Source organism: Phyllostomus hastatus, unplaced genomic scaffold, assembly GCF_019186645.2.
Source record: "Phyllostomus hastatus isolate PE091 unplaced genomic scaffold, TTU_PhHast_1.1 phas_contig_86, whole genome shotgun sequence".
Classification (NCBI taxonomy): Eukaryota; Metazoa; Chordata; class Mammalia; order Chiroptera; family Phyllostomidae; genus Phyllostomus; species Phyllostomus hastatus.
In genome coordinates, this window is record NW_025333977.1 from 20,738,327 (window position 1) to 20,762,867 (window position 24,541).

A 24,541-nucleotide genomic window follows, 5' to 3' on the forward strand; every position below is an offset into this window, starting at 1 on the left:
AGGCGGATGATGCTGGATTCATTCACCAGGAAGCTTGTACAATGAGGGATTGATCATGTTTTAAGAAAAAAGAAATGGTTCTGCATGAAAAACTTACAGTACCCTGCATCCAACTGGATAGGCTCAGGACATGCAGAGTCATCAAATGAATTCTCACACACACACACACTTGCAACCAAGATAGGAAGAGCTACTGCCCCTGGGATCCACCTTGACCTCAGAAACTACTGGTGAGGAGTTCAGAAACCAATGCTCAGTAAATCACCTCTTTACCCCCTGCCTTCCCCCACTAAAATATGGAGGCATTAGAAATCACCAGCAAATATGGGATAGCCTTTTGTCACATAGCTGCTGGATCTTTCTGTATCACGAAGGTACATAGACATTTGAAGAGTCTATGAATTAGAGGAGAGACCGACAAACAGAAAAACCAGGGAAGATTATCTAATAGTAGGTCAAGATCTCAATGGTGAACCCAGAATTAATTTATGGCAAGACCAACGTCTTCCAGTAAAAGAACATGATTACCAAATATGGCCACGGTCCCTCTGCCTAGGAGGCCACCAAAGGACCTGCATGTTGCCTCTGCCACCCTCGCTTCAGACAATGCATCCTTGTTCCGTGGCCTCCCGGTTGTGACAGGCATGATAAAAATGAAGCTTGTTTTCATACTCGATGTTCTGTTCCTTCACTGACAGCAGCATGGTCATTCGCCAAATAATCAGAGTATATTGGCATTTGTATAAGTAAAGCAGTGGGTTCTGACAGTAATCTGTGCAGGGAGGACTTGGAGGATGGACAAAAAATGTCTTCTTTCCCATGCATAGGAAAAAGGTCTCCTTGGCTATTTTTCAGCTCCCTGAAATGTCTTTTGACCAAAAGGCAGCCAGGAGCACAGCTGACATCAGCCCAGCCAAAGACCGCTCTCTCCGAAAGGACACGGGGAAGTATTTCTTTCCTCCAAGGCTCGCAAGAATGTGTTCCTGGGGCTTCCTGAGTTATACAAGGAGGATTTTATTTCACTAGAGTGGAGGCCTGGGGGTGGATGGGGAAGGACTGCGGAAACTAATGTTCAGCGAACTCCCACAGTGTTCTGAACATACAGAAATTGTTTTGTTTCATCCTCACAATAACCCTGGGAGGTGGGTATTATTGTTCCCAATTTACAGGCGAGGAAACCATGCACACTCTGGTGTGGTAACTAATGCTCTGTCTACAGCAATCCACCCCACAAGTAGTCAGAGGTATAGGGATCGCCAAAGTATGAGCAAGGGAGATAGGCATTTTTCCTTTTACAAAATCACTTTTTGTGGCTAAAAAATTTCAAGCACATGCTCTGTGGTATATATTTAATATCTGTTTTGTCAAAAATCTATATTTTACAGTTTTTGAAGTATTTTTATGGACAACATCTCTTGAAACTTCATTTAAGAAACCCACTGGGAAGGAGCTAGACTTAATTATTATTTGACAAATGAGAAAACTGACCTGAGAGTTTGGGCAAAGTGCCAAAGTCACGGCTAATGAGTAGAAGAAAAGGAATTCGGTGGAGATCTGATTCTCCTGCAACGTCTTCCTCTTCCCTCTGATTCTCTCTCACTATGGGGCACGACAGAAACTCAGAACCGGAAGACAGGTGACAGTGGGTTGGGGCTCACTCCACTAATGCAGTCTGCCAGGAAGAACTTGTTCTGACAAGTGGAAGATTCAACTGTGGGGACCTTTTACTGAGGGTTTTTCCACTGCTTCTTCTCCACCATCTCTTACCTTGTCTGCCCACTCCTTTATCCCAGTAAAGTCAAGTCACACTTGGTACAGTTCCAATGACCTTGCAGACAGTGGCCCCCACAGTTAGTTACAGCACTCCACACTACACACAGCTCATATGTCCCAGGCAGCAGAACACTGAACTAAACCCACAATAATCGATACCAGAGCATAGATTCCCACCTAGTGTGGCTATGAGAATTCCTATATAAACAGTGAAAAGTCTCTCCTGGGTGTCTAGGCAGGGGTGAACAGAAGTACCCCCAAACTAACAGTGTGGGCAGCAGGCCATCCACAAAACGAGAGCACGATGAAGGGTCCAGTTTGTTTCCCTTATAGAAGTAACCCTTGGCCTTTTTCCAGCAACCACTGGAACCTGGGTGGGATGGTCTTTGGGCCAGAGAGTTACTGTTCTGCTAGCCAGATTCCAAGTGAATGTTTACAAACTCGGCTTTCCACAAGAGGATTCGGAAATACTGAATAAGGGCCATGGTATAATGGCTGAAAAGTAAAATCTACCCCTTGCCAGCACTTTTTAAGGTGCATCTAATAATTCAATTCATCCCCTTTAGAGGGTAAATTTAGCACTGTCGGATAGTTTGAGACAAATGTGTGTGATGGCCGTGTAAAGCTCCCAAGACATCCTGCTTTTTAGCACTCTAACGCCAATGAGTCTTGACTATGAACTGGGATGGAAAATTGGGTTGAATACAACTTGGTTTTTGATCCTTCAAGAACACTGAACACACTGTAGCACCTGACATATACACTTTTCTGACGTCTGAGTGGTCTGTATTTCCCTTCTCAAAGTTGGCTGACAAAGCCTGCTGCTCCCTTTAGCTCCTCTTTAATAAAGGAAGTAAAATAACTACTTTGAATGTTATTTATGATTGGGTTTGGGAGTGATAGTTGCCAGATGTGAGATACTTCATGTAAACTATTAAACGATAAAGATCCCTGAAGTTTCATCGATTTCCACAAAGCAGAAATGGAAATCAAAGGGTCATAATAAACACTGAGGCTTCCAAAATGTGTAACACTAAATTTGATCCAACAATCCTACCTGCCTGCCCCTGGACTAGGCACTAGAGGTGAAAATATGATGAAGATGGACCAGAAGTGACGTAGAGGCCGCTAAGGGGCCGAGGCAACGTGGCACCATAACAGCCACACCCATGGTATGTGCTAACTGGGCTGTAGGAGCCGGAGGAAGAGGAGACATCATTATTCTTCCTTGGAAAAAGAGCTTGAGGAGTCTCAAGTTGGAGGTAACACTTGAACTATGCTCTGAATGATAAAGAAGATTTTGCTGAGGACCTATAGTGGGGAGTAAAGAACTTTCTGGGCAGAGAATAGCATAAGCAGAACATTAGAAGAGAGAGAATAGATACTCTTAAAACTATGGGGCCATATTCTAGTCAGAGAAAAAAATACTATACTGTCTGAACCTGTAAAGTATGTTATTTTGAAAAAGTATATTAATTTCAGATGTAAAAACATTTTCCTTGTGTACAAGTAAATACTGTAATTGAAGTGACAGAGTAGACATGTAGAATTTATTATCTGAAAGAAAATCTAATCAATAGGTATTTCATTTCGAAAAGTTAATGAAATATTAAGGCGAGAGTGGCCTTTTAAGCTTTGATTTTTAGATTCAGAGAAAGAGCTTAATTTTCAGTGACAAGGTCACTACCAGTTGAATGGTCTCCCTTTGCTTCCCACAGAAATGACAGTTCTTTCGTTCTTGAATTATTTATTAAAATCAGACTTCACTAATCAGAGTTTATTTAAACTTTTTTTGTAGATCAGCAAATTACAATCATGTTACCTTTGTTATTTGTACCAGCTCAGAAGGGGCATTAAAGTACTTACGTGGAATTAAACATTAATTTCATGAAAGTGTTATCGGTGTGTAACAAAATCTTTTCTTCTCAGTTCATGCTAATTAATATTCAATGCAATAAGTACACATGTATTTAATACTATTATCATCAAGGAAGGGCAGAGAGTTCAAGTCATTGTAAAGGACAATGTGAGTATATTTTATCTCCTGCTAATTAGCAAAATTAGATGAGCTTCTGGAAGATTATTTGAAAGCAAAGGTTTGCCAAGCCTACTTTCAATAAGCAGTTTTTATGCTCCCAATAGCCTAAGACTCAACTCTTAGATGACAAAAATAAATCTTTTGGTACATCCATCATGGTTAAAGCAAGCCACTTCCAAGGTCAACTATAGGGTCAGAAACAAAAGGCGTGCCAAATAGCCCCATATGCAAAATCATAGACATCAGCTCATCTGAAACAAATGCTCTACCTCGCAAAAGAAAAATTATTTACTTCATTACATTTATGGTATTGTGCTGATATAGCTTAATTTGGAGACATAATGAAAATTGTGTATCTTTTTGCCAATTGGATGATATCTTCCATAGAAGTTTAAAAAAAAAGCATGAAAGATTTGACTCATATTTTTTGCCAAGATCTAGCTAGGTCAGGGAGTAAACTGCGTATATCTTAGGCAATGTATATAATGCAATAGACATTACATACACAATTTATCATTATAGAGGCAGTCCTTCTTTCAAAAGGATGTCTTTTCTAAATAAATGTGTCCTCATAACAGCCTTTGAGAAGTAGACGTGCGCTGATCCTATACACTCCACACCTTCTTTGAAGCCCTTAAATACCTCACTTCAAAAACATGTCCTATTTTAATTATATCATCCTGGTACATGAGAGATAAGGTGATTTCTCTACTTCCTGGATCAAAAGGAACAGCAGGATTAGACAGCAACAGCACATCAACTATCATATTAACTGTCTCTAGATTACAACATGGGAACATTTTTCTGCCCATGCCACAAGCTCCCTTCAGTGTCTATGAGGAAGTTTCTGCACTTTGTTTGACCCGACTGAACTTTGTCACACTGCCTTCTCACCACCCCTGCTGCAGCAAGCCACTAAATCTTACCAACTATCTCTTTGTTGTCTCTTACACGTTCCCAGCCCCTCCTTCCAATCTTACCAAGCCAGTTAAGTTGCACTTTTCACCTTCTTTGTTGACATAAAATGAAGTAACTGCATTTATTTGATTATTGACTGCACATTTTGTCAACATCTCAAATTTTATAAGTCAACTAGATCATGTTTCAAGGCAAAGTCTTAAAATTTCATAGCTCATCTCTATTTGCTTGCTCAGAGCTAAGTAATGAAATGAAAAACTCAGAACTCTCGAGAAAGTTTGTTTAGTCTTGTCATCATATAACTGAGCTAAATTATTCAGTACCATGTAAGTGTTTTAAAACATTCTAATATAGAAAAGGAAGTTATTAGTTTGTTAAAATATACTTCAATTTGATAGGCGTTTAACCAATGTCTATGAAAGTAGAGTGTGTTGGAATGAAAATTATTAGAGTGCTGAATGCAACGTGAATTCAATGTAGAGAAAGCAGATGTGGTAGCTGTTAGGAGGTACTCACTTGCTAAATGCTCTGGCGGTAGGGGTGTGTTGGGGGGTGGAGGGATCGAGCAAAAAGGAAAAAGGACTCATGGACATGGACAACAGGGTGGTGATTGCTGGCAGGAGGGGGACATAAAGGGGATAAATGGTAATGTAAAATTACAATAAAAAAGAAATAAAAAAGAAATAAAGAAAATGCTAGGAGTAAGGAGTCCAGCTCCCAAATTCAATGTAGTAGAACTCCGGCGCTGCCTCCTGCTCTCCACCCATAGGGTCAAAGACTGTTGTACCCCATGCCTGGGACCATGAACACTTGAGTTTTTAAAATATTTCATGGAATACATTATTTAACCCTGTTAGTAAAACACTAGACTTAAGGTCATTCACATCTACCTGTGTGACTTCAGACCAAGGCCCCTTACTACTTAAACACTGACCGAAGCTGCTGGCAGATACTGTTAGCTTTTTCACTGACATCCTGAGGTTCACAAAGAACCCCCTTCTGGGAATTCCATGCATTCCCAGATGAAAAAATGTTATTTAACATCAATATGGCAACATATTGATGAGTATATACATGGGTTCCCTTTTGAGAAATTTATTTTTTATGTTAGAGTAACCCAAACACTCTTTAGAATTGAAGAATTATTTTATTAGAAGTGATTTTACAAAAGAAGGCAGCGCTATCTTCTAGTGATTTCAAAAATACTGGAAGTCTGTCAGTCAGCCAGCCCAGAAATCACACTGTGTGTTACATTCAGTTGCTCAGTGAGAATAAGATAAACATTTTCCTATGACACTTGTATTTTCTAAGCTTTTTTGGTGTGTTACATGAATCAAACAGAACCAGACCTGATAAGAAAGAGGATCAAATGAAATAAAAATTAGGTGTACAAGTTAAACATTAAGCAGTGAACAAAGCATCTGCCTGCACAAATAGGTAGTATCTGTGGCCTTGAGCAGGGGCCAAAAAACAGATGTCCTCAGATGCCAGGCAGGTTAGGGGATGATTGACGCGGCTTCACGGAGAATGTGGTGTGCGTGGTGAGAGGCCCTGATCGTTGCCTGGCCACATGTGCCCGATATGGCAGCATCTTTACTGTTTTAAGCCTAGCCAGAATCCAGACTTTGTCTGTGACATGTCCCAATTATTAAACACTGGCCATGCACGCAATACTATTGATACAAAACAAAATATTTCTGTGGCTTTTTGTTTTGCCGCCTTTGATAGAAGTTTGATAGTTACTAATCTTAGATACAACTTATGAATATTGCCTATGAGAAGGAACTACCTCGTGAAAGAAGAATTGCTTAAGCTGATAAATTCAGTACCACCTTAGACCAAAACCTCTATCTCTGCCCTCACCCCAAAATATTAACAGTCACTGACAGTATGCCAAGTGCCCAATTCTTTGTTGGAAACTGAAGACAGAGTGATAAAGAAGTGAGATTCAAACCTGACCTTCATGCAATTTACAGTCAAATGGATGGACTTGCTTATAATCTTAGCATTCACTGAGTGATTTCCTGTCTTAGAGAACTTCAGGATACAAAGGAAATCCCTCCATTTCTTACTTTCCTCCATGCCTACTTATACTTTATATTCATTACAGTTTCATAACCAGAGAGCCAGGGAAATTGTCTGTCACAACGTTCTATCCATCTTCTTAGGAAGAACTCTGGTAGAGCTCTGGTAGAGATTTGCACTTAACATGATATGAGGGAATGTGTAATTCTACTGGTGAACTCATTTCAATCTTCCTCCGGGTTTTATTACATAGACCTCTAGTTTCCTTTCTTTCTTGTCTTAAGGAGAGCAGCAGTATAACCACCCAAAAAGTGATGTTTTTGAGATTTGGATGGCCACGTGAAATTAAAATCTGATTAATGAAATGTGAGCATAAAAAGGTGGTGAGAGGCTTCCAACAAAGGTGGTGTAAGCTTTTTGCCCTTTCCTACTTCCTTCTTCCTAAATGCAACCTAGATGGGGTAGCTGGCACTCTAGTGGCCATATTGTGACTCTAAGAAAACTTCCAGGAGAAAGTCACCAACCAAGGTTGATGAGGCAGAAAGACTGAAAAAACTTGGGTCATTAATGGTGTCATAGGATCACTGAACCAGCCCGGGACCACATACCTCCTTGGGGTAGCCACAAAGACTGTGAATATAGGCAAAAATGAGTAATGAATGGTTTAATAATGTTATGTTGCAATACATGATGTTCTGTTTCATCATGATGCGTTCAACATAGTTCAATGCACTGTACAAAATTGCAGTGAACAAGGTTCTAGCATAGCATGTCCATCCATCTTTGTACATGCAACTGCGATGATTTGTCTCAGATAATTCTATCTCTAGTTTTACAAAAACAAAAACACTTGTTTCTTTAAGATATTTTAGAAGTACTCATGAGTTTCAGTATGTAAAATATGATAACATTTGTTTCAATACCTTCTACCCACCTTGTAGAGCTCACATAATGTGTTGAAAAAAAAATAAAATAACCTCCTAATGTGTTCCAAATTCAATTCCAATTATACAGTGTCAATTAACTCAAGCTAATATCTTAAAATACTTGGAATATTTTTACATTGAAAACCTGGAATAGGTGGAGCATGGGCAAGCACCTATTCAGTTAGTGGCAGGAGTGAATCATTTATACACCCTCTGGAGCACTAAGAGAATACCTCAGTTCTGGGAGCTCTTGGAATTCCATCGCCTTAAGCATCTAACTTCTCCATCTACGGTTTATATTTAGCCTCACAAGCCAGTCTTGTTCAGAGTGATGTTGGATTCTGTAGCCTAGCTTTCCCCAATAGTCTTTTGTAAATAAATGAGATACTAAGAGAAGTTCTATTGCAACATTTTAAGGAGAAAATTTAATTGAGATTTTTGAATTAGAATTCTGTAAAATTCTGGATACAGGGAAAACTGTTAAAGTGCTACTAGTCACACATTCCATAAGCATTTTTATTCCATGTTCTGTATACCAAACAATGAGCTGAGTCTACCTAAAATGTGTCTACCCACAAGAACCAATTAGAGGGGTAGAAGAGTAAGCAAAAAATTACCACAGAGCATGACTAGTGTCAATACAGAAAGTATTTGCAAACTTTTATGCATGTCAAAAAAAGGAATAGCTAAATCTATTTCAGGAGTTAAAAATATATATTAAAGAAGGGATGGGTAGGTGGAACTTTTAAAGGTGAGTAGCAATCAAGCGGACAAAGATGGCTGAAAGGCATTGCAAGTAGAGGAAAGGGTCTGCTGGGAAATCACTTAACCATTATTTGGGTGGGTGCAATAACACCCACTGCAAGCCTGTGAGTTTAAAAAAAGTGAGCACTTACACAGAACTAGAGAAAACAAATCATTAAATATTAAATATTTTTGTAATTCTGTGTCTGAAAGACTAGAGTAAATAACCACCTTAACAAATTGGTGCCTATGACTCTCCCAACTTCTGATTCCATGAAAATACCAAAATGTACCCAATTCCATAAAAATTCCTGAAATGGCTGAGCAAAAATAAATTTTCTTTCATATTTTTATAATGTCTCAGGCAGTAACTATTCTTGTTCTTGATTTTGATTTTTATCAAAATAATAAAATAACTATAATCCATAGAATAGAAATCTTATATTACCCAAATAACTGACATTTTCATTGAAGTAATATATTCCACTGTAAATAACATTTTACTGAACTCACATTAAAAAGCTTTTATTTCATCTTTTCACATGTACATATATTTCCAAAATTTATATCACCGCATATACCTATGCCTACATACATAAGTAACATAGCCAAATTGGCAATTATGATGCTTAGTAACCTATATATGTACAACTAAAGTATAGATAAGTTTTATTTTTTTTACTTTTAGTTCCCTTTTATTTTCTCTTTTTTTTCTTTTTTAAAAATTTTTATTTTAATTGTTGTTCAAGTACAATTTTCTCTTTTACTCGCATCCCAGCCCACCCACCCAGCCCTCCCCACCTCCTTCCCATTTCCACCCACCCCTAGTTTTTGTCCATGTGTCCTTTATACTTGTTCCTGTAAACCCTTCCCCTTTTCCTCTGAAATTCCCCTGAAATTCCCTCTCCTCTCCCCTCTGGTCACTGTCAGCTTGCTCTCTATTTCAGTGTCTTTGGTTATATTTTGCTTGTTTCTTTGTTTTGTTGTTTAGGTTTCTGTTAAAGGGGAGATCATATGGTATTTGTCTTTTACTGCCTGGCTTATTTCGCTTAGCATAATGCTTTCCAGCTCCATCCAGGCTATTGCAAAAGGTAGGAGCTCCTTCTTTCTTTCTGCTGCATAGAATTCCATTGTGTAAATGTACCATAGTTTTTTGATCCACTCATTTACTGATGGGCACCTAGGTTGCTTTCAACACTTGGCTATTGCAAATTGTGCCGCTATAATCATTGGGGTGCATAAAGTATAGGTAAGTTTTAGATAATGATGTTGATTGTGATGTCCTCACAAACATTAATCCTTCTGCCTCTACTCCTGCTATTAATGACAGCAATGACTACCCTATCATTCCTATCACTTTCAATGTTTATTATATTCCAAGCAGTAAACAAATATCCTAAATATATATTATATTTAATCCTCTACCACTACCACCTAGAATTAGTCCCATTTTGCAAATTAGAAGAGTGAGTTTAACAAATGTTAAGCCTATTGTCATTGGTCACACAGTTAATAAAAAGCAAAGGCCATCCAAACATACTTGTGACTTCAAGCTCCCAACTTCACCACTTACTGATTGTATGGGTTTGGACCTCTCTGAACCTAGGTCTTCTCATCTGAAAATGGACAACAGCCATCATGCCTACCTAACAGAGTGGCTTTGAATATGAAATCTAATATCATATATAAAAATACTTGTAAAATATACACAGCCATAAACATATTGACTAGCATCCCCATGAAAAGGTGGTAAAAGGATTTATGTAATAAAAACTTGAAGACAGAATATATCTACAAAAATAACATGGTAAATGATAATAGAAGGCAGGAATAGCTCACTGCAAGTGTTTCATATAGTTTTACAAGTGTCATAACACCCTGGAAGATGATAGAGACCTTAACAACATCATTTATCTTAAGTCCCACTTAAGATTGATCTCAAAACACATAGGATGAACCACATAAATTGACCCTACTATAAAAATTCAAAGGGCTTGCCAAATTCATCTTCTTTTATTTTAATCTTTTAAAAGCATGTTTAGATTATTTTCATTTGAGTTTAGTGAAACTTTTCTCTGAAATAAATTGCCTATACATGCACACACTAACACATGTGGAACTCTTTTTCTGTAATCCTCAAAAAGGCTTTTGATTCTTCATCTGATTCACCAAAAAAGAGTCAGTGAGGACGTGTGATGCATACTGGGATTTGGAAGGCTCCACAGCCACTGCGTCCATGTACATAGAAACCAGATGGTTGCAGAAAATGTTCCTTTTCTACTTAAAAAAAAAAGGATTATTGAGGTGTTTCTACGGGCTCTTATTCTCTAATGGATAAATAGTGCAAATCAAAGGTGAACTGAAGAAAAATGGCATCTGAAATCACCAGGCAGTACATCGCAGCTCCGCCACGCATCCCATGGGACAGCTTCTTAGAAAGTAACATTTCACTAGGACCTAGGACATTGTGGGTGAGAGTCTGGGGCTCCCATTATTCAGGGGAGGGAGAGAAAAAGAGAAAGGGAAATCTTGGTCAGGAACATTTTATTCTCTTTGCCCTTTGAAGGCTTAATTTCCCCCCCTGAAAAAACTAACCACAAGTTTATAAGATGGGATGTTTAAGGGGCTTCACTTTTTAATCTCACAATATTAATTCCCCGAAGCTTTGAACTGACAGGCAGGCCAATGTAAATGAGCCAGAACAAGAGTCAGAGCCAGAATTTTTGTTGTACCATGACAAAAAATGTGTTATTAGTGCTCAGTGATTAATGAGCATGCAAGAGAAAGGGATATAACAAGTATAAGATTTTCTTGGTATGTGTACGGCTTACGCAATATCAGGGCAAAATACAACTGACTTCACCACATTCTCAGATATACACAGATACACATTTCATACAGAGTGTCTGTTCTGCATGGGAGATTTCATGTGAATTTCATTTACATTGGACATTTCAAAAAATGCTAAAAATCTCTAACGGACACCTATATGTTTGTGAAATGACACATACGTACAGTAAGCCCTGCTTATTAATTAATGTACTTATTGGTTAGCTATACTGTATTTAAATCTTGTCTCAAATAATTTAGATTCAGTACCTAGTGGTGAGTTAATTTCACTGGCAAAGCAAATTAACCAAATCTACGGTAACTCATGCATGCAATCACAGAGGATAAATTTAGTAAGAAATGCCATTAAAATTCAAACTAGGGAAAGAAAAAAAAAGCTTGGCATTAAGAGGAAAACTTCTTTAACAAAAAGTGTTCTGAAAAACTATGATGTTCTCAAATAAGCATAGCATTCCATTTTATGAAATTTAAATTGACATTCTCTTTCCTTATGCCTGACCACCAAAAATATTCAGAAGACCATAAGGGCCCACTCTCAAATTATACAGTTTATGAAGCACAAATCAAATGTCAACTGTTCATCAGGCCCGGATGAAGCGGAAAAAAAGAAAGCCTGAAGAAAGTTAGGTAGGATGGGGAGGGGAATGGAGGGACAAGAGACGCAAAGAGGTAATCCATCAACTACATCGACTGCACCGTGTCAAAGCTACAAACAGCTGGGAGATGCCAAGCCAACAAGAAAAGCAGCCCTGATATTTGAGAGATTAAATAAAGTGTAAGGTAAATAACAGGACAACAACATAGTAACTGCCTGAAATAGACATTAGGGAGGAAGGGGAATTTTCATTTGATCAGTTGCTTGGCTGTAACCCCAACTTGACCTCTTCTTATTTTACAGGCTGGATCCCCCAAATAAACAGACACAGTACCACCCCTCACTGTCCTAAGCAACGAAAAGTAGTTCACTCATTGAATAAAAGTTTAAGGAATGTTATTTTCCCATACTACAGATAGAAATAAAATTTTAGTATTTCATTTTACTTGATACTATAATAATACAATGTTTCAAAAATAATTGTTGCAGGTAAAGGAAAACCAAAGTCAAAGTAGAAGAAAAAATAAGCAAACAAATTTTACTTGTAATATTTGAGGAAAGGAAGTTCTATATAACAGTTACGGTTTTCTACTTCTTTTCTTGTCACTACTTTTCTCACTTCTTCTTTCCCTTCTTCCCTTCATTCCTTCCCTCTTTCCTTCCTTCCTTCATTTTTTTTTTAAATTTTAAACCCTAAAAGGAAGTCCTGTCAGTAGCAAATTTATTCACTTTTTCAGGCATCTCTCTGGAACCTCATATCTGAATGATTCTTTTTTTAATTTTATTTTTTATTTTTTAAAGATTTTATTTATTTATTTTTAGAGAGATGAAGGGAGAAAGAAATAGAGTGTGTGGTTGCCTCTCATAAGCCCCCTACTGGGGATTGGCCCAAAACCCAGGCATGTGCCCTGATTGGGAATTGAACCAGTGACCCCCTGGTTTGCAGGCTGGCACTCAATCCACTGAGCCACACCAGCCAGGGCTGAATAATTCTCTTTTTTAATAACACTTTCTTTAAAAAAAAGGAAAGAAAGAAAGAAAATTTTCTAGCAAGGAATGTGCCTATTTTTGCTTGCTCTTTTCTGCTTTCTCTTATGATTAAATCTATTAAAAATTAGTATTTGGTTTTATTTAATCCTTATCCCATCAATTTGCATGATGATTTTTAGTTACTCATTTAGAGTTTACTCTTTACAACATCAATATCATTATTCTTAAATAATTCTGCCGCTCAAATGAAATTTATATATGAAGAGCCAATACAATTAAGAATTCTATCTTTGTGAATGAACTAATTGGGTTAAAATTACAGATTGAAAAGTAAGGTAAAACAATGGACACTATTAGGTCATTTCATCCAAACAACTGGTTCTCAAACCTGAAATCACCTGAGAAGTTTGAGAAAGGACTGATGCGTGGACCCTAGCACCCAAAGATTCAAATTGATTGATGAGGATGGGCCTTGGGGATCAGTTCTTTGAACTCCCACAGTGGTTCCAATGTGCAGCCAGGAACCAGAGATGAAGAACTCTGGTTGATGAGAGAGAGGAAGTCATTTGTTGCAATAAAGAAAGGGTTGAGGCTAGGAGGATGCTGCTCTTATGCAAGCACCCTGGGAAGACCATTAAACACTTCCAACTCACCTATGATTTTCAAAAACTGTTTGTTGGATTAAACAGGGAGAAATGGAAGGAAGTGGCAGGAAAATTAGTAATTGCAAGTATCCCCTTGGAGCCAATGATCCTCGGAAGGTGGACTGTAGGGACAGATTGAACCACCTAATGAAGACTGTGCAGCTAAGGCAGGCAATGCCATCATCAGGGTCTAACTTGGGAATCAAATTACATAACTAACCAAATCTATTTAGATTTCCCTTCCCCAGTCGGTACTCTCCCAATAGAGGTAACAGACAGAGAGTTCCGAAAGGGGGAAACAGTACGACAGTTCTAAGAGGGCTCCTGTTCTGTTAGCCTGTGATAAGTAAGAAAGGAATGGCCCCACTAGTTTACACAAAACACAGTCATTTTTCTCGGAGGTCCGTATTTCCCCATGCCACTGCATTCTGCCTACTGCCGGATTGAACAAGGAGGCCACAACTGGCCACGAGACAGAATTACTCATACATATGAGACAAAATCATAGGAGAAAAAAGAGAGAAAACAGGCACCAGAGAAACTGTACCGAGAAGAAGCTCAGAACGGTTTGCTAAGAGCTCAGCATCGGAGACAATATAGACTAACTTTACTTTGAGTTAGGATAAACGGCATTTGCTGCATTCCCTGTGCTCATTTTCCACACGATGTTCTTCCTCAGTCCTTTTTTCTGAAACAGAATACAATGTTGTCCCCTCTTGTTTGGCCCTCACAGCCCCAAGGAACATACCAAAAACTGAGGTGAGTTCATGGCCTTAAAGTTTGGAGAACAAAGTTTATAAAATGGAAAAAGATTGTTCTAGTGAAAGCAGAGAAGACATTTGAATATTATATAAATCTAATCTTTAATATAAGTACTTAAATGTATAATTGGGATTCATGCAGTAAAAGAAGGTGACTTCAAAATTCCACAGTTATAAAACTGGTGGTTTTGAAGCACCTTTCTTTTTGTTATGATGTATCAACATAGATTTTCATTATTTATGCTTCTTTCATTTGCTTTAATCCAAACTAATAGGAAAAGATTTGAAAAGAGGAGCTTAATAGTCAGTTTTATTGATAATTCAACAAATATTTGAACCATTATTAAAATACTATATATATGTACCATAAATTTATTTTTAAATAAGTCCATTTTTATTAAACTATGACTTTATATGACTTCAATCCATTTATAACAAGAAAACTTTAATTCTGGTATCCTTATATAATACTTCTTATTTAATAAAGCTTAGAGAAATAGGTACTGGCAGAATTTATGCAAAATAACTTTTAGAGAATTTACTATTTTTTAGTATTTGATTCTGTTAGATTTCAAAATGCCTTCCCTGAATTCATCTTTGGTGTTACTGTTTTTAATGACCATTTTATATAAAATAGGAATTGTAACCCGCCTGACCTTTTTACCCTTTTCATTTCACAGAGATGTTAAATTCCAGTGAAATCACATACTGTTCGAAGTGACTCACAGGAAGCCATCTTTTCAAAAAATATGACAGAAAGTCTTGTAATAACATTTCCTGAGTACAATCTAGGGAGCTTTCAGTGGGACCACATGAAGTCATAGAAGCAGAGCCTCCTATAAAAAGTGAAAATATTAATAAATACAATATTTCTCTCTCATCAAATAAAAGCTCACCACAAAGAAGTACCTCACAACCTACAGAGAAAATGTTTAATAGCTTAAAGCAATTCAAGGAAAACATTAAAAGTTACACTATTTTTATAATAAGGGTAAGGTTAGGTCTGAAGAAACTCAACATAAGTCACTTATCAGTGTTTAAAATAAAACTCATGTTTAGTACACATCAGTTGCTGACCATTTATCTTATGCTTTAAAGAAATTCTCCATTAAAACACTGTATTTCTTCCTTAAAAGTTTCGTGATAGGTTTCTAGCCATTTCTGTTTATTGCTACACAGAAGAGAATGTCTGGACAGGTGATTTACTTAAATAAATGGCTGCTAAATGAGAATGAACTTTGACTCATTTAAATTAACTTCAATATTTATTGTTACAAGCTTGACAATGCTCTTGGAAATGATTAAGCATGACCTCTAGAATAAATGAATTTAATAAAAAGGACTAAAAAGTAACACAGCATTCTATTTGAGTCCACCATTATTTTAAAATCAGAAGTCCATAAAAGGTTCAACATGCAGTACCAGAGTAAAATTTGATTAAAAAAAAAAACAATCTCAGTCCTTTAGATAATTTTACTGAGAGAAATTCAATGTGACATACCCTGAAAATGACTAGAATGACTACCCCAAAGAGAACAAAGTAGTTGAGTCTTATTTGTAAATTTTGTAAAATAGGAAGTAATTCTGTCTTCATATATGACTTCTTCCATGGACAAGATTTATCACCTATGGGGAAAAAACAAACAAATACTACCTGTTTACAATCATTGTTTAGTTTGGAAATTATTTGGTTCAGCCTACAAATTAAATTATAAGCTTAAGAGTAGCATAGAGGGAGATCGTGAATAACATCGCAGCTAACGTTTAATCTCAGTACCACAATATATAATTTTTTTAAGCAAGAAGGAAATTCAGTAAGATAACTTTGACTTCCTTTCTGTTGTAGGATATTTTTCCACTAGTGCTTCTAATGACTGGTTCACAGGAGAATGAGGCCTTTCAGACCTATGGTTCAAAACCATAAGCTTAAAGGAGATTTCAATTTATTTACTGATTCCACACACATCTTTTTGCTAGTTTCAAGAACACCTTTTCTGGTATTAATATTAACCTCCATCGTTTTAGCTCAAAATGTTATTATCATAAGAAAAAAAATGATGGCTCTGATACAAATCCCCCTGGGGGGGTATTTTTACATGGAATGATTTCCTGCTGCTGTATCTGTGTTTGCTTCATCCTGTAACTAGACATGTACACTCCTCATGGGCAAAGTCCCTGTCCACTACACACCCTCCATACTCTGGAGCCCTAATTAAACGCTACGTACTCAGAAGGTGCCCGAGACGTGCTCCTGGAGCTGAGTCCTCGTAAGACAGTGCTGTTAAAACAGGACAGTGTCCTCTGCTTGACCTCCAGCTTTCTACATGAATAGATGCGAAAAGATGTAGCTCTGTGTGCAAGTGTATTTTTCACATGGTGACTAATGCTTAATATAATCTATACTCAGCCAAACTACAGGAAAGTAAAGATGATATCAGCAACCAACCCTGCATGACAGCCTATCTGTCCTTTATGACTATTTTCAATACTATTTACCAAAGGAAAACAGGTTTTCAAAAAGCCATTCCCTTTGTTAAGAATGCAAGAGAATTTACAGATCCTGTATAATCACAAACTGTGCAGGTTTCGAATACACGGTATATTTGGCAGTGACATTAGAGGGTGTTTGTGCTCAGCCACACTGAACAACCTGAACATCTACAATGTGCCTCATGTTCTCTCCAGAATCCAGGACCCTTAACCCAGCTGTTCCGACTGCCAGGAACCTGGCCTTTCCCATTTCCTACCACCCCTCCCTTCAACTTCTACACATTCTTCAGCACCAGCTGAAATTTCATTTCCTCCAAGAAGTTTCCCCGGATGCCTAGTAAATGAAGCTAGGTCTCCTAGCACCTCCTCCTCACACAGTGTAATAATTATCGCCCTGTGTCTTAACTGCCCATTTGCTTGCAGGTCTCCAGCCGTAAACTGTCAGCTCTGGATTGCTGGGCTGTGTCTTGGTCCCCACTGTGCCCAAGTGCCTGGGACGGTAGGTAGGCAACTCATAGGTAACTACTGCTGAATTGCAATGTAAATTGGGGTTATGAGACAAGGGAAGCAGTTTGTGCCAAAGGAATCTTTTTAAAGATAACACATTTTTTCAGAAATAAGGGTATTTTGGAAATGCATCTATATTTAGGGGCGTGTGTGTGTGCCCACGTGTGTTGGGAAGCATAAAAGCTGCAAGAAAAGGAGAGGAAAGGGAGTGTTTGAAATGAATCTCAGTCCTGAGGGGAACCAAAACTTTGCCACCCCAAAACATGCCTTTTGGGATATTGATTTTAAAGCTGGTTAGGAAGTAGCAAGACTCAGACAGAATCTTGGACCCCCTCCCCCTTAAATGCCTAAAGGAATTCAGACAGAAAAACCTGCTTAGCAGAGGGGAGCATCACCTTAGCATCCTAAGGTAAACTACACGGGGCAAACAAGGAGAAATCTAGCCAAGCCTGCTTATTGAACTTTCCTCTCTCTGTGCCCCATTGTTTCTGGGTGGCCCAGCGAGAATCTGTTGACTACATGTTTGCTCTTTCTCATCTATCTGTAAATTACCTGCTTCCCCTTTGAAATCCCGGATCCCCACCCCCTTCTCCTTTGTCTAAAATGTCATATAAACCTTGAATGCCCCACGCAGCTCTGGGTCTTGTATTCTTATGACACCCCACATGTACACCCATAATAAATTTTGGACATTTTTTCCTGTTTACCTGTCTGTTAATTTGATTATTAGTCCAGCCAGAAGAACTTAGAAAGGTGGGAGGAAAAGTATTTTTTGTGCCCCTACAGTCTTCTGTTCAGGGCTGTGTTCCTGTGACAGAGTGAAATGCCCAGTCTCTCTGACTCCATGTTGTTCAAGCCTGCTTTGTTCCCATGGCCTTCAGGCTAATAGCTTCTGCTTAGTCTTGCATATAGACATGCTAATCATTAGCCAAATTCTGCTTGCCGCTTGAGGAGATAAGGGAAGTCTGTGTTGTTTATCAAAGATTTGCAGGTACCTTGTGACAAAACTCACATCAACTAGCACAGTCTTCCTCAGCTCATTGCTGGCACATTTTGCCCCTCCCATTTCCTCATTTCTTAACAACAAAAAAAAGAAGCCTCAACTCTGCATTTTCTTAGGATGGATATGAGGAACCTCTAGGACTCACATCTTCTCCATTGGCATTACTCGGTCGATAAACCTTTCCCTACCCTGAACTCGGATGTTTTGAGTTTTGGCCTTTCTAAGTATAAGGCACACAGACTTTGGAGCAGTGACACTCCCTGACGTAGCATTTCATTCTGCGGTTACACCATCAACTATCTTTGTAGAATTCCTGCCTTCCTCACTAGAGTGTAGACACATAAGGTAGGGATTATGTTTTTTTCCACCATTGTCTGTAGTGCCTTAGCAGATTAGGCTGAGGGCAATTGGAAAAGGGAGATTTAACAAGTGATACTTTTATCACCCCAATTTCACTATTTGATTGCTACTTTAACAACAAAATGTACCACAAAAAGCTGTATATTTTCACATCCTCAAGAGTAGAAGTTTGGAATTATGTAGGAAGAAATCAGGATGAGAGCTCTGTTTTTAGGGCAATTACAAAAATTTAGGCCATTTACTTGGCATGATTTCTTGAAAATAACGTATACAGCAGCTTCATGATAATATTGGGTAAGTTAGGGCAATTAGATGAGATAAATGAGATAACGTAGGTCGTGAGCTTTACATAATGTCTAAAACATAGTTGGCACTCAGCAAAAGTTCAGTCCTCCCGCCTGCTTATTTACTTGTCATGTAGCTTACCACCTCGGCAGCATTACTGTGGGCTCCAAGTCATGTAAATTCAATGCCAAACTAGGATTCCACACCAAGAGTTTTCAAAATGTGGTAATCCAGGAACTTTTAGCCATGCAAATTCTTGGGCCCACCCCAGACCTACTGAATCAGAAACTTTCTGGGTGGGGCCCAGCCATCTGTGTTTAAACAAGTTTTCCATGAGACTCCACAGTATAAGTTTGAACAGCCCTGCTCCACACTGGTGGAGGAGACATCCACTTAGAGGAGGAAAATAATCTGGAGGGAGCCTGCAAGGTAGGGAATAACTACCTCACCCATTTCTTGCTATTAGAAGTGTGAACCCTGGGCCAGCATCATCATACTGCCTGGGAGCTTAGTAGAAATGCTGGGTTTCAGGCCCTGGCCCGGACCTACTGAGTCAGAAACTGCCTTTTAACAAGATCCTCAGGTGATCTATATGCACATTAAGTATGAGAAGCACTGATCTAGTGAGTATTTTGAGTTGCAGAAGGTGGACTGTGGGAAGGAAAAGAAACACAAAACAAGTAAAAATTATACACAAAAAAACTAAAATCTCCAATCTCTCTCATATGGAAGGGTTTTGCAGGAAGTAACTGGTGTTCTATCACATACAATTTCTCTAATTGTCTGTTGTATGTCAGATATTTGATGTGTGGGTGGGGGAACCCCACAGCATTTTACCTAAGAGCAAGCAGGCTACATTTTAAAGCTCAAGGCAGGTAGAACAGACTTGTGTGTTTGTAGCTGGTGCACATAAACACCACGAGGCAATTTTTAAATTCTTCAGCCTTTGTCCCACATTCGCGTCCATACGTGCACATTTTTCACATATTTAACAAGTAATACTTTTATTACCACAATTTCACTATCGACTGCTTCTTTAACAACAAAGATGCATCACAAACAAAAATGAATGAAGCTGTCTGAGGAGAAAATTCCATAGTAGCGTTACTGTCAACGCCCATCATAAACAACCATGACATCACAGCGGCCTTATCTACGGGTTGCCACTACTGATCGATGGCATCACTCCAGAAGTGTAAATAGCTTCTAATGTCCCATCTTCTACCGTCAAATAGGTTCTGATTATTTATGATAGCTGTTAGGTTACAAGTCTGAGCTGTGGTTTGGATTTATTTTCTACTTATAGCTGCTGTGGATTTCAAGTTAGATAGGATTATTTTTTAGTTAAGATGATGAACTGAGATAGAACTGTCATCGAGCCAGGCACGCCATCATCTCGTCTGGTGGGTGTCACCGTTTGAGTATGAATTTACAGTGCCAGAATGCATTCTGTATTATCATTGTCAACCACAAAATTTAAAAGATAGCAGTTAGTCACTGGTTGTTACAGCATGAAAAGAAAAAAAAATAGTACCCTATATAGCTTTCTATACAATTAAAATGTTTTAACATTTCAGTTAGCCTTTTGTGACTAAATAGTGAAAGGGCCTATCATCTGTATGGCATGTATTTTATGATAATGGAAGTGTTTCAACTTGAATGTGAAAGCTAGAGATGATTTAGGAGGTAAAAGGAAATTCATCACCTCTTGTGCAAGGTATTCTTTATAATCATAAAAGAGAATGACAGGTAACCTGGTCAAGAATACATTTTTGCACAGAGGAATAGATATGAACTGTGTGAACCAGACAGGTGAACTTTAAGAATTTGTCAACTATCCCGATATTTTGTCAATATAATAACAAATACCTGAATTATTTTGAACATTAGATAGACATGGTAAGTTATTAAAAATGTGTCCTGGCTGATGTAGCTCAGTGGATTGAGCGCGGGCTGCAAACCAAAGCATCACAGGTTCGATTCCCAGGCAGGGCACATGCCTGGGTTGAAGGCCACAGCCCCCAGCAACCGCACATTGATGTTTCTCTCTCTCTCTTTCTCCCTCCCTTCCCTCTCTAAAAATAAATAAATAAATAAAGTTTATGAACTTGGTCAGAATCATAAACTTAATTTTTCACTTTTTCAGACTTTTTGTAAGCATTGTATAAATAAAGCATTTTTCTTCTGAATTCCCAACTTTATTGGGATTATACCAATTCATTATTCAAATTCATTTTGCTTTAAGTCATTCTTTCTCACTGAGATAACTGTGCTAAAAATGTAAATTCTCAAAAAACAAGGGAAAGTTTTTACCATGCAAAATAGGGTGTGGTTACTTTACTATCCTATAGCTATATTTTATATATATTTTTAACCTAATTTTAAAAAAAGAAATTCTATAGTTATGAGTCTACTTAAAAATCTTAGGTTTCAATATTTATTCTGTCATATCTTATGATTTATCAGTTAACCAAACTTCTAATGAAATACGCATAATATTTAAACATCTGTTACAACAAAATTATATGTTCTATTTAATTTTGGATTATTTTGCATGATTTTTAATTAGACTTAAAATAACTGCTATATTTGGCATTTTAAAATGGTTTTTGATCTCTATAAAAATAACTGGAAAACAGTTTGCCCCTCACATTTCATAAACATATATATAGTTAGAACATGTCTAAACTAAAACATTACAAAGTAAAAACTTACTTGAAAATGACTAACTCTACCAAATTTTGAAATTATTACTGTAGTGAGCTCTCTTTTCATATCATTATAACCTGATCAGCTATACATGCCTTGAATACAGTCATTTTGAGGAACACTGTACATCTTTGAATATTTTTTAATGGAAAGACATGCATACTTAGTGGTGATAAAGCAACTGCTTCATGACACATAAAATGAAAACAGAGGGTTCCCCCAGTTACCATTGCCCTCATATGAATAGTGTGGTAATTATTTAACACTAGCCTGTTTTGCTTTCTAATGGTTACTATTTAACGTTTCTACCCAATATGCTTTGCACTGCTAAAAGTCTTAAGTAAACCGAAAATCAGCAGTGAGAAAGCGGGAATGTGGCTGCTAGGAGCTGACAATAGCTGTTTTGTCACGTCTAGGCCCTGGTACTCACTCAGGAAGTGGGGATTCATCCAGCCAGCTGATGCCAGGGGAGGATGATTTATTGCCTGGTGTCCTCAGTGGCAATTGGACCCTTTCCCACTGTCACTCACAACTTGCAAAGATTGTGTCCTAAAGAAGAGGTTCCCCTTCGTTCTAAAGAAATTACAATGCTTGTCATAAAATGTCTTTTAGCAGAGGGAAACGGGTATGAAAATGGGCAAAGAAAGGAAACAATCAGAAGAGGAGAGAAGATGGATGTTCTGTAACCTTTTCTCAGAGACCCATTTCTTCTACTTTTTCTCCTGTCTGTAGCGGGGTTTTGTTTTGCCTGATGACAATGCGTAATAGCCTGATAAATTGATTTTATGAGTCCTTTTTCTCATCTCTCGAGAAGACACTAACTCGTTGGGACTTCAGAGGGCTCGCAGAGGCAGGAGACAACAATTAGTTTGCTGAAGATGTCAGAAAGTAGCTTCAGAGTTTTGCCAGGAGAAATCCTTACTGACAGATCAGGGCTGACAATGTTGGCAGCTGCTTGAAAAGTGCCGCGCGCAGCCCGGCATCGCGGATCCAAGGAGGAAGGCCCCGCATCTGGCTCTGCCCTCAGAGCTGCGAATTCCTCCTGCCTCACCAGAATTATGTGGAGGGGGGAAGTTTTAAAAAGCCCTAGAGCTGAATGCTACCAAACATTTTGCTAAATATATTTTTAATAGTTAAATAAATAGAAAAATCTTAGTGTTGCTGTTACTTCAGATTTAAATCAGTGCCTAAATAAATCTCTAGAACCATTTTTAAAACCTTTCATGTACTGCACAGTGTCACATTTACTTTTCTATACGTAAAAAGATATGCTGCTTGGCACTTCACTCTATAGAACATACTAATTTTAATAAATCTTTGTAAGACCACCTTGATGTATGTTAAAGAGATAAAATACTCATGGTCTGAACATACTAAAATTCATCAAGCACTTTGCAGTACCATCCTTGAAATTATTTAACATTAAAATTTATTGCCTAAAACCTTTGCTTTAAGATTACCAAATGAGAGGCTCAAAGTGTTGCTTTTCTAATGTAAAGTAACTTAACTTTTCAAACATGAAGACATAAAATTGGCAATTTCTTGAAAGCTTTGAAACTAATAAAAAAAATCTCATTGCATTTTGGTAAATGTTATAAATACTAGTGTTTCCCCCCACCATGAAAAAAAATCAGAGGATAGATCTTTGTATAGCACAAAAGCAGTATTCTATGTTTTCGTAGCTTTGTAACTAATTACTTCTAAAAGGTGCATAATTTGGAATACTGTACTGTGTGTGTGCACATATGTCTATAGCATGTTAATTACATGTATGTGTTTTCATGTAAATTTATCCCTTTAGACTTGGTATCCTGGAAGTGTAATACAGCAAAGATTCTTTCCAGGCATTTTTTCTTTCAGAATGTTTCCCATATAGAACTAAATGTGAGCCTTCTCTATATTTTGAAGGAAGCTACATCAACCCCTGAGTCTTCTATTTCTGAAAAAAGAATATGAAGCGCTCGGGATAGACAGATGATGGGAGGTGGAAATGGGGCAATCTTAAACACTCTACAGTGAAGACTTCCAGGAAAGCCTGAGAGTTAAGAAGCCTGAATGCTACATTTTGTTTGGCCATCAATTAGTAAATGACCTTGAGCCTTTCTGGGCCCCACTTTCCTCATCAGTAAAATGAAGGGTTAATCAGGATGATCTCTCAAAGGACCCTTTCAAGAGACCTAATGTTATGATCATTCTCATTTGAAGCTAACGAACATAATGAACAAATTTAGCCAGAGTAAGGTCTCTAAAACAAAAACCGCTGCATACAAGAATGGCCAATGCCACTGTCTAAAATTTGAGGAGTGACTGATTATGCAGATCTGGGGGCACCCAACTTCTTTGATTCAGGTGGATGGCAGAAGAGCCAGAGAAGTAAAACTCATGTCACAGACTTCACTGCTGATCAACTACTCGAAAAAACTTGGGGAGAATGAAGTGAGAACTGGGAACGGAAATCGGACCGAGAGGTTCTTCTAGAATTTCCCCTGTTCCTACTGCTGCACATTATCATGGTATTAATATGGCTGCTAGGGAACAAGTGCATTGAACAGTTCGTGTTAACTCCACAGAAATAAATTACGTGGTCAAATTGTTCATTAAATGCATTAATCCAGTTGTAAAGGACCGGCATCATAGCAATAATTGCACTGTCATTTCAAAGCTTTTAAAAGCAAATCAATCCAAATTATATTAACTTGACGCATACCTTCCCAGCAGCAGTACTTTAGTATCCAATAGGAAATATGCAATAAAAGACAGCTTCCTATGTATTTGTAAAGCAGTTTGGAAGCCTTTTGCATGTTTGGCTACACCAGGAGTTTAAGGGATAGGACCAAAAAAAGCATCCTGGCTCGATAGGTTTCACCAAAGTTTTCCTCATTTAACTTTCTGAGCTAAACCATACCATTAACTTAACTTTACA

The 24,541-nt window shown here is 37.9% G+C and overlaps 1 protein-coding gene and 1 long non-coding RNA gene across 9 annotated transcripts in view; one reads left to right on the top strand and one right to left on the bottom strand.

Moving 5' to 3' along the window:
* Positions 1-24,541, bottom strand: part of MECOM (MDS1 and EVI1 complex locus) — a 550,693-nt gene that overhangs the window by 224,697 nt on the left and 301,455 nt on the right. The gene's annotated exons all lie outside the window — the stretch shown is intronic.
* Positions 19,268-24,541, top strand: part of LOC123826825 — a 28,051-nt gene continuing 22,777 nt past the window's right edge. Inside the window, exon 1 of the long non-coding RNA XR_006787136.1 lies at positions 19,268-19,338. This is a non-coding gene — a long non-coding RNA (uncharacterized LOC123826825). The remainder of the gene's footprint in view (positions 19,339-24,541) is intronic.